Source organism: Temnothorax nylanderi, unplaced genomic scaffold (genome assembly GCF_030848795.1).
Source record: "Temnothorax nylanderi isolate EJ_2023f unplaced genomic scaffold, tnyl_v1.0 TNYL_tig0232_pilon, whole genome shotgun sequence".
Taxonomy (NCBI): domain Eukaryota; kingdom Metazoa; phylum Arthropoda; class Insecta; order Hymenoptera; family Formicidae; genus Temnothorax; species Temnothorax nylanderi.
Window position 1 is genome coordinate 289,071 of NW_027249294.1, and position 9,816 is coordinate 298,886.

Here is a 9,816-nt window from a genome sequence, read left to right on the forward strand (position 1 = left end):
GTTATTCATTTATTAAGTTTGCTACCATTTTAACAATAAGTGGCGAATATTTTTTACGACGCAAACCAAAGTTTCTTAGATATCGATTTGCGAACCGAGCAGATGAAGTTCGATACAGTATTAATTAAGAGTATTATCGAGGAAAATTGCCGTTCTTGTAATTATTCCATATGGTTAGTTTTTTTACATATAGGTATAATAAAATTTTGATATAACACGATGCTGCTGCTAATTTATTCTTGTTTCAACGAGATGTTATTTCAAAAGTATAGTCTTTTCAGTTCAAAAGATAGAGAGTTGATTCTTGGAATAAATCTTTTTTTCGCAAGTTTCTAAAGGATTTTATAACAAAAAAAAATGTATAATTTTTTAATCCGATTTGCGCAGTTCATATTTTATCGAAGCACAAATGCAAACGTTTTGTTATTATCGCGTATATAATGGCATATTAATAAATCAAAAATTATTACATTTTATCATCAATATTTATATCAGATATAAAATATAAAGAGAAATAAATTACAAAAATCCTTTGCTGCGACGCATATAGGTTAGATCATACTTCTGTCCGAAACGAACCGTCAATTCCCTCTCGCGCGTACTCTTTATCAGCGAAGCGAAGGAAACTTATTTTGAATTATTGATCACTTCTTTTCTTTTGAATATTATATTTGCTTAATTGCTTGGATGTGAAAACAAACTTCTGCTTATACCTTTCAGACCGATTGCATTGAGACCGCTTGCGGTTTTGATGTGATATATATTCAGATATTCTTTTGTTTTTCTAACATGTTGCTTCGCGCATACGCGACTAGTATGAACGCGCTTGTATAAAATAAGATACAATCGACACATTTTTTAAATTATTTCCCGTCGGGAAACATGTGATTATGCCACCATCAATATTTCAAGCAACCACGCATACATCTAAAATAAAAGAACTCGAAAACATATATTGCACACCATAAGACTGAAGAATAGTCTGACAGCTGCCTTTACGAGAAGGTAGAGCACTTTCGGCTTGTTTGTGCTTTTTGGCTTTGGTATGGTCCACTAAGTCTGTTCGATGAGGCCTTAGGGTTGTGCGGCATAGTTTACAGTAAGCCTCAGGCTTTCCTTCGCTTATGAGAACCTCTGAGGTCCTTTGAAGCCAATCTAAATTACAAAAAGAGAAAGAGAGTACTTTAAAACTATTATAAATATATGCAATAAATTCATAGAAAAGTTTGGTATTGAGGTTAAGAAGATATCACTTACGAGAAAATATAGGTTCTTTCTCCCAGTCTTCATTATATTTCTTTGTATATTTTGAATACTTTCCCATTTCTATTCACAGGATGAAAAAACAGCATTCAAAGTTGTACGTACGAATTGTACGATTACCGTCTCTCCACATAGAAGCTGTGTTCTAAAATGCACTGTGTTTTACCCGTATTACACTAGCCGCTAACGATTGGTGACTGCGTCTCTTGCGCTCCTTTACTTTCTCCCAGTTTGATTCCTTGCCTCCCCATTTCTCCTTCTCAACCCTTAAAATTACGTTCCTTTTCCTTAGTTCCTCCTCGTTCCTGTTGCCCAATAAATTCAATAAAAATTACTGTTAGGCAACAATAAAGTTTATTGTATTAATAATATAATTTGCCCGATCAGCTGAATATATTTGTCTAAATGAGTTTTATTCGCTCAAGCGTTAATTTTATCCATCCAATTGATGAGCGATAAAAAAAGAAATTCACAATTTAAGTTTAAGAGCTCTCGTTACATTTCTATAAGCCGTTAAGATCCGCAAAGCATCCGTAACAACCGAATGTATTACGAATATTAACCGCGAATAACGCAGGAATATTTTCGCTTGTCTCTGTTGCACACGCTTATAAGAATTTGATCTGTCGTGGATGTCGTGGATATTTGTCAATAATTTTTTTTTTTTATTCGTGCGTCCTCGCCTAAGGTCAAAATCCATATTAAGTTGGTAAATGCTCTAATTTTTTTATTACTTTCAACCAGTTCTTTTTCGAACTCATTAAGCCTTGAATTGAGCTGTTTGTTTGATTTCTTTAATTTTTTTTTAAATTCTTTGTTTGATTTTTTGAGCTGTTGAATCTGTTGTTGAAGTGGTTTCTCGTTTGATTTTTTTAAATTCTTTAATGGCATCGATCTCTCTAAATGAGCATAATGACCTCAATGATTTGGTCGAAAGCAATTTGGTCGAATTCTACTGGGAAAGTTTATCTTAAAAAAAAAAATGCTAATCGTTTCATTTCATTATAGAGTTTGCCGAAAGGGTTGTACGTTTTCGTTAACTTTCTGGATTTCGTACTCTGTGAGATGTACCAATTTACAAAACTTGTTGCCATTGGAAGATGCATTAGTGCAATTTATGACTTTACAGGGATTTTTACAGCATACGCGAGCCATGAAATCACGGCAAATCATTTTTGAAGCAAATATTTTTTACTCGATTTAAATAACACAAGCTTCTTCTTCTTCTTTTTCAGAGATTATAATTTATACCACACAAATGACACACAGCACTGCGCCACGGTATTGTTGCTCGCGTTCGGTTAATTAGTATATCGTACGCATCTCGTAGTCTCCGAGTTCGGTAGTATTCCGTAGTTACGACTTCTTTGACTTGAGATCTCTACGAGTGTTCGCATCTCACATTCCGCCACGCCCATTCTGCTGGTGAACGTACGGTGTAGAGTTCTCATGACGAATTCCCCTTGTCCGTAAAAATTCGCCAAACTCCTTTGACAAGTATTCCCTGCCGTTGTCTGAGCGTAACACTTTTATCCTGTTGTTCTCAAGCAGTGTATGCTTTATTCTTTCTGTTCCTAAACTGTGCGATTAAATACACAGCAATAATAAAACCGTGTTGTGGCGGCTCTTTCTAAGGGAGGGGGGGGGAGATCCATATGGCGTTTTCGATTTGTGACGAACCTGGCTCGGGTTAGCTCATGGACATAGAACACATATACATATTATGTATGTATTCTATGTCTATGAACTAACCCGAGCCAGGTTCGTCACAAATCGAAAACGCCAATAGACTTGCAAGTTGCGAGGAGAAGACGGATGAATTGATGAGGGGGATTATTTAAAAATGGGAGAATATCTCTTGGAGATTGAGGAAAGGTTTCCTCAATGTATTTGAAATAAGAATCTTGCACATCTGTCTCGTCTGTTGGAAGATTTCTCTTCCTCTTTAGTGCCGGAGGCCTGCTCTCCGAAGGGTTTTCTTCTAGAATCCCCATATCCAGTAGATTCTCAACCGAATCAGAGGGAAGACTTGGTATTTCATTACTGACAGTGGATGTGCCGCCTCCTTGTTGTTACACTCCTTGTTGAGAGGGATGATTTTGAGCTTGACATCTTGTCGATTTGGATTGGTTGACGTAATTCCCGAGTGGATATATATAATCCGCAATTAAATATTACATGGTTAATATTTTGTTAATATCTTCCATTTCTTATGTGTTGTCAGACAAAGACAGAAGGGGTCCATATTGCAGCTTTCTTTTTCTATTTCTATCGCGAAAAGACAGCTTTTGCTTCCTCATAGAGGAAGCTTTGTTTTCGTTAAAAAAATTTTTTTTATTTGTTTTTCTGAATGTGTTCAGAATGTTCTAAAACGTCGAAAAATTGTAATTTTAAAAAATGTCTGTATGTATGTATGTGTGTGTGTATGTGTGTATGTGTGTATGTGTGTATGTGCCAAATTTACCGAAATTTCTATAACTCCAGAACTAATCAACCAAATCTTAACGAATTGTATATGAAATAGGGGTAGAATTTTCCGGGGAATGCTATAGAATGTATAGTTTTTCGTTATCTATTTTCTGGAAACCGATTTTTAAAATTTTTTTACCCGTAAGAATTAGAAAAATTAAAAAATCGGTTTCCAGAACATCGGTAACGAAAAAAATACACACTCTATAGCACTCGCCGGAAAATTCTACCCCTATTTTATATGGTTTTAATACAAATTCGGTCCAATAGTTTTTAAGTTAATAACGTTTTTTTTAATTTTTCTAATTCTTACGGGTGATGCACTCAAGTAGAAACTTTCTTAAAATTTTTAAGTATGTAAATTATAAATTTGCACATTGTTTCATAGTTTTTAAGTGTGCAAGTAGAAACCTTCGCTCACAAAGGTTCCTCTATGAGGAAGCCAAAACAAATAAATAAATACTACTAATTATGCATCGAATAAAATAAAAGCTTAAGAACTATAAGTAAACAATGTGCAGATTTCTACTTGCACACTTAAGAACTATGAGGAAGCAATGTGCAAGTTTCTACTTGCACCATTTCATCGTTTGTATACATATATATATATATATATATATATATATATATATATATATATGATCGTACATCAAGAGATGGTTGCCGTTGGTGTCCTGTCGGTACTTGACGATGATCACCGGCACCACCAATATCAGCTATAATATATAGACATATGTATGTATGACGTATGTATTATGCATTATTTTCATTTTTTATAGCTGATATTGGTGGTGCCGGTGATCATCGTCAAGTACCGACAGGACACCAACGGCAACCATCTCTTGATGTACGATCATATATATATATATGATATATATGATACGTTAAGATTTGGTTGATTAGTTCTGGAGTTATAGAAATTTCGGTAAATTTGGCACATACACACATACACACATACACACACACATACATACATACAGACATTTTTTAAAATTACAATTTTTCGACGTTTTAGAACATTCTGAACACATTCAGAAAAACAAATAAAAAAAATTTTTTTTACGAAAACAAAGCTTTCTCTATGAGGAAGCAATATAAAAAATGAAAATAATGCATAATACATACGTCATACATACATATGTCTATATATATTTAATATATCCTACTTTAATGAAAAAATTTAAAACATGAACATTCTAGTATTTCTTTCTATTTCTATATCGCTTTTTTAGCTCGCTTGATGCGCACTCTATTCTTATATCTCTATGGTCAAGACCGAGATCAATTTGATGATCTCACCTCTTAACCGTGTTATGATCAAATCAACGACAAGCATTGCCGGTCAACTTACTCGTTGCCGCACAGCCTGTCGCCGTTCGGCTGCCTTGCCAAACGACTCGCATCGCTGATGTTTGATGGTAGAATATGCTGCAAATGTTTAAAATCAGAAGTAGGGCCCCCGAGTAAATAAATGATGAAACACTTGCGAATGCGGTCAGCATATCGCATCTAATGTCTGGTAGCATTGCACTCTAGCTTGCGTGCGTAGTTCCTGGTTAGGAATATCCTCGATGATATAGCTGATAATCTCCGTATCTGAGACGGGCACTCGATTTTTCCAAGCGTCACTTTTTCATGCAGGTAGTCCGAAGATTTTACCTGCGTTCCAAATTTTTTTTTAGTTCGAGTTTTTTTTTTAAATTTTGTATTAAACTTAAAAAAAAAACTCGAACTATTACGTTTAATACGAGCGTATATGAAGACAACGATCCGACTGTCCTGGAAGATTTCCGCGAACTGACAAGGCTATACATATTATGTATTTAATGTCAACACATATAGACAAGTATCTATAATAACAAGACAGTTAGAGGTGAGATCATCAAATTGATCTCGGTCGTAACATCAAATATACTTTCTTGAAAGTTTGAAACTTCAGACGCACTCGTAACATCAAATTGATCTGGTCGTTGTCCATACATTCTTCTTCATTCTTCTTAGTTCTCGTAGGAGGTCATTGCAACTTAATTCGACGCAGTCAACCTTCGAGTAATATCATTTCAGCGCCTTGTCAGACAATCTGCTGGATATAAATTTGTTTAACTTCCGCATCTTTTTCAGAAGGCTTTGAAGCATATCACTGTTTTTGCAGTCCACTATTAAACTCGGGTCTGTGGGTTTGTTAAGCCCAAAGGATTGCGCGGTAAATCAATCCTCCCTGCGGGTCGAAATAACACGTCGAAATAAATGTCGTTTAACACATTATTAATTGTGAAATCATCGTCTCCACGACCTCCACGTTGTAACGATACGTATATAACCTAGCTCGCGAGTCGCGTTCTTTGCGTGGCGCGTGTTCTTCTTCCTCTAGGAAACTCCATCATTTTTATTATTTGCATTAGCTCAAATCTTTTTCTGTTTCTTGCACTTTTGTTGAATCTCTTGTAAAGAATGAAACTGCTGCTTTTCTGTAAGAGCTGCAAGTTGATTGGCTTAAACCGAAACTCGGACCGATTTCTAGTATCGTGTACACAAGGCTTAAGACAGGATATTGTTCCTGTAGGCATTGTATCTCTTGTATCGATGACGATTGGGAGAATTTTAAAGCCTCTCGCTCCTAGAAGTATCTTTAGCATTATATATGATCATATAGAGACAAAATTCATATGTAATCCATATATATTTATATATAATAATCTTTTTTTCCCGGGAATATCGTTGAAAGATTCTATAGAAGTAATTGGAAGTAGACGACTGAATTTATTTATATTTATATTGTTATTTGATGCCAGTAAAGCAATCTATTCCTCTTTTAATTTCTTGCTGATTTTGTTTTAATTTGGCTATTTCAAATTTCACTTCTTCGATCATTGTAAAAATCTTAGTTAGAATTCCTTCAGATTCAGGAAAAGGTGGAACAACGGGATGTAGGAATATTTTCTGAGTCCGTAGTTTTCTTCTGAGTTCGGTTTTTTGGCTGTGTGAGTTCTTTTTGTGTGGTTTCTTCATCAGAAGATGAAGATGCATCATCATCAATATTATGAAATCGAGAAGGTGTTTTTCTCTGTCGTTTCGAAGAAAAAGATGTCTCCGAATTCGATTCACTGCTTAATTGAGATGTATCCTCTGCCTTTTGAGCTTTTTTTCAGCATTAGCGAGAGTGTTTGCTTGTCCCAAAACTCTTATCTTAACAGAAGACCAATCGGCAGCAGGTTTAATACGACTATATATACATATATATATATATATATAAAATCATAGAATGACCCTCGGGAATTACAATAATAGAGAAAAAGGGGCTATTAGGGTCGAACGCGGTTCTTCGTGCGTGGAATCAGTTTATTCGTCTTCTTGGAGTACATTGAAAATAAACGTTTCGGCTCATTTTTGAGCCATCCTCAGCATTAACAAGCGATTTGCCGTACGTTCCCCTTGTCAACTGGCGAGCTTACAGACTCGAATTAACGTGGACCAAATGATCCTTATCTGTAATTTTTATAAAAAAGTTAGATGCAATAAGAGCGAAAAAGCTTTATAGACTCACCAAAAGGTCGAGGTGAACGTGGGGCATGAAGCCGTATACAATAAAAGTAGCGAAAGGACTTATCCGTCCCGTCCACACGTTACGCAGCAATGAAATGACAAAAATTTGAAAAGAAGGAGCGTGTCACAAGTCACGCCATCGATAACGTTTAGCATAGATAGTTGTGTCAATAAGATAATGGATTGTTATGATATCTGGTCTAAGTACCAATGACAACGCCAGAACTCGACACGTCACCGAGTTTAGTTAGCCAGTGAGAAGCGTTCATGGGCATAGTTTACAATTTATTTAAAACGGCTATATATGCATGGTGTAAAAATTCGGTGTTATCCTGCAAATTAATACTATTTCTCTGTAATTTAATATGAGTCATTTCAGAGACTAATCTTCTGGATAAATATCTCTCTTTATCAAGGATTTCCACGTTCTCCCAATCAAATTCGTGATCCAAATTTAATCTGTGTTCCGTGATGACAGATTGTGTCGTGGTATTTCTGTGAATGTGGTTACGATGCTCTGAAATTCGCGTTTTTAATTGCCTTTTCGTCTGGCCTTAGTCTATAAAGCTTTTTCGCTCTTATTGCATCTAACTTTTTTATAAAAATTACAGATAAGGATCATTTGGTTCACGTTAATTCGAGTCTGTAAGCTCGCCAGTTGACAAGGGAAACGTACGGCAAATCGCTTGTTAATGCTGAGGATGGCTCAAAAATGAGCCGAAACGTTTATTTTCAATGTACTCCAAGAAGACGAATAAACTGATTCCACGCACGAAGAACCGCGTTCGACCCTAATAGCCCCTTTTTCTCTATTATATATATATAAAGGAAGATGTCCTGACTGACTGACTCACTCACTCACTCACTCACTCACTCATCAACGCCCAGCCCAAACCCCTGAATCGAATTTTCACCAAACGTATATGAAATAGGGGTAGAATTTTCCGGGGAGTGCCACTATGTGTATAGTTTTTCGTTACCGATTTTCTGGAAACCGGTTTTTTTAATTTTTCTAATTTTTCTAATTTTTCGGGAAATAATTGACCGAATCTCAAAGAAATATAGATTAAACAGGGGTAGAATTTTCCGGGGAGTGCTATAAAGTGTATAATTTTTCGTTACCGATCTTTTTGGAAGCCGGTACCGAAATTTTTTCAATTTTTCGGGAATTAATTGACCGAATCTTAAAGAATTGTATATTCATGCACTTCGCGTAAACGGGATTTTATAGTAACTTGCGATAATTTACTCCGCGTAAACGAGTGATATATCGTAAATTACTACAGAAGTAACGCTCGCGTAAACGTAGTATATGTGTTATATTACCTATGTTTAAACCGATAAAATACGTATGATAAACACCACGATAATATGGTGAATATGATTAAAAATAGGATCTGTTGCCATGTTTTCAGCTTTTTAAAAATATCCAATAATCCATCTATTAAAATTTTAGAAATACTATATATTATATATAATTTGAGTAAAATACTATATATTATATTTAAATTTTGAGGTATAAATGATAATTGAAAATAGTACTTATACCTTTGAAAAACGTGAAAGTGGTCAATAACGCTAGCTTCTTCATTTTTAATTTCTTCTTCAACGCCGCGGATCCAACCAGGCCTGAGTCACTTAGCGAAATGATTTCGAATGTTAAGGCTCCTGGCTCGAGGCTCGAGGACGTTAAGGGTCGGCAGGAGACACGGTGGAGACCTCTGTCGGGTTGGGTTAGCTGCTGGAGAATATTCTGATACATGTAGGAAATGATGATTCTGAGCAGTTAACGAAGCCACAAGGATGGCCAAATATCTTTCCTCTACCTGATGTTGAAGCCTTCTTGAAGTTTGAGTCTTTCCTCGAGAAAAAAATAAATTTTTCTTTTACTGTATTTAAAAAAAATTTTTTTTTGGTTATTGTTTTATTTATTTTCTATGGTCTGTATCTATTATTGAACATGTTCATACATTGCAGGTAAAATATCTTTCAATAAAGTGCTACACCTTAATCATTAACAATTATGTACAGCTCTTGCTTAGCACACAAATTTTTTAGCATTAAAATTTTATTTCAGTTTTTCAGTTTTTTATATGAATTAATTTTATACAAATTGAATTTTAAGGTATAGCTTGTCGGCACTTTTGTCGCTGTCGCTATCGCTATCGCTATCGCCTATTGTGCAAAGGGCTTAAGTTACACGACGGTAGCGATCGACTACGAGCGCGAGCGAACGGGAAACGATGGTCCCCGCATCGACTTCGTCGTACGTGCCCCTTTCGTGTGCGTATTCCACAAACGTTTTACACATTCGTACGGACCAAGCGAAACGCGTTTGCACGTCCGTACGTATCGTTCGTGTCGCTCGGCTCGCCGAGCGCACCGCACCTCTTATAGCACCCAACATCCGGTCTCTCATCTCTCTCTCTTCCCCCTCCCTCTCTCCTACTCATCCTCTTTCTCTCATATATTGCCGCATCTGAATATACATCTGCAGTCTCTATTCGCTCGGCACTCGCACTATTCGCCTGCATTTGTTTC

At 35.9% G+C, this 9,816-nt stretch overlaps 1 long non-coding RNA gene and 1 pseudogene across 2 annotated transcripts; both read right to left on the reverse strand.

The window, feature by feature from the left end:
• Positions 1 to 911: 911 nt before the first annotated feature.
• On the reverse strand, positions 912 to 9,136 carry LOC139779568 (uncharacterized). Of its 2 annotated transcripts, XR_011719929.1 has the most exons (4): positions 9,102 to 9,136; positions 8,824 to 9,016; positions 1,258 to 1,568; positions 912 to 1,155 (listed from the first exon to the last, which is right to left on the reverse strand). It is a non-coding gene; the product is annotated as an uncharacterized lncRNA (long non-coding RNA). The 2 variants fall into 2 exon arrangements; XR_011719928.1 differs by lacking the exon at positions 9,102 to 9,136 and having other exon boundaries at positions 8,824 to 9,040.
• LOC139779572 (uncharacterized) lies at positions 6,083 to 7,550 on the reverse strand (annotated as a pseudogene).
• Positions 9,137 to 9,816: the final 680 nt, after the last annotated feature.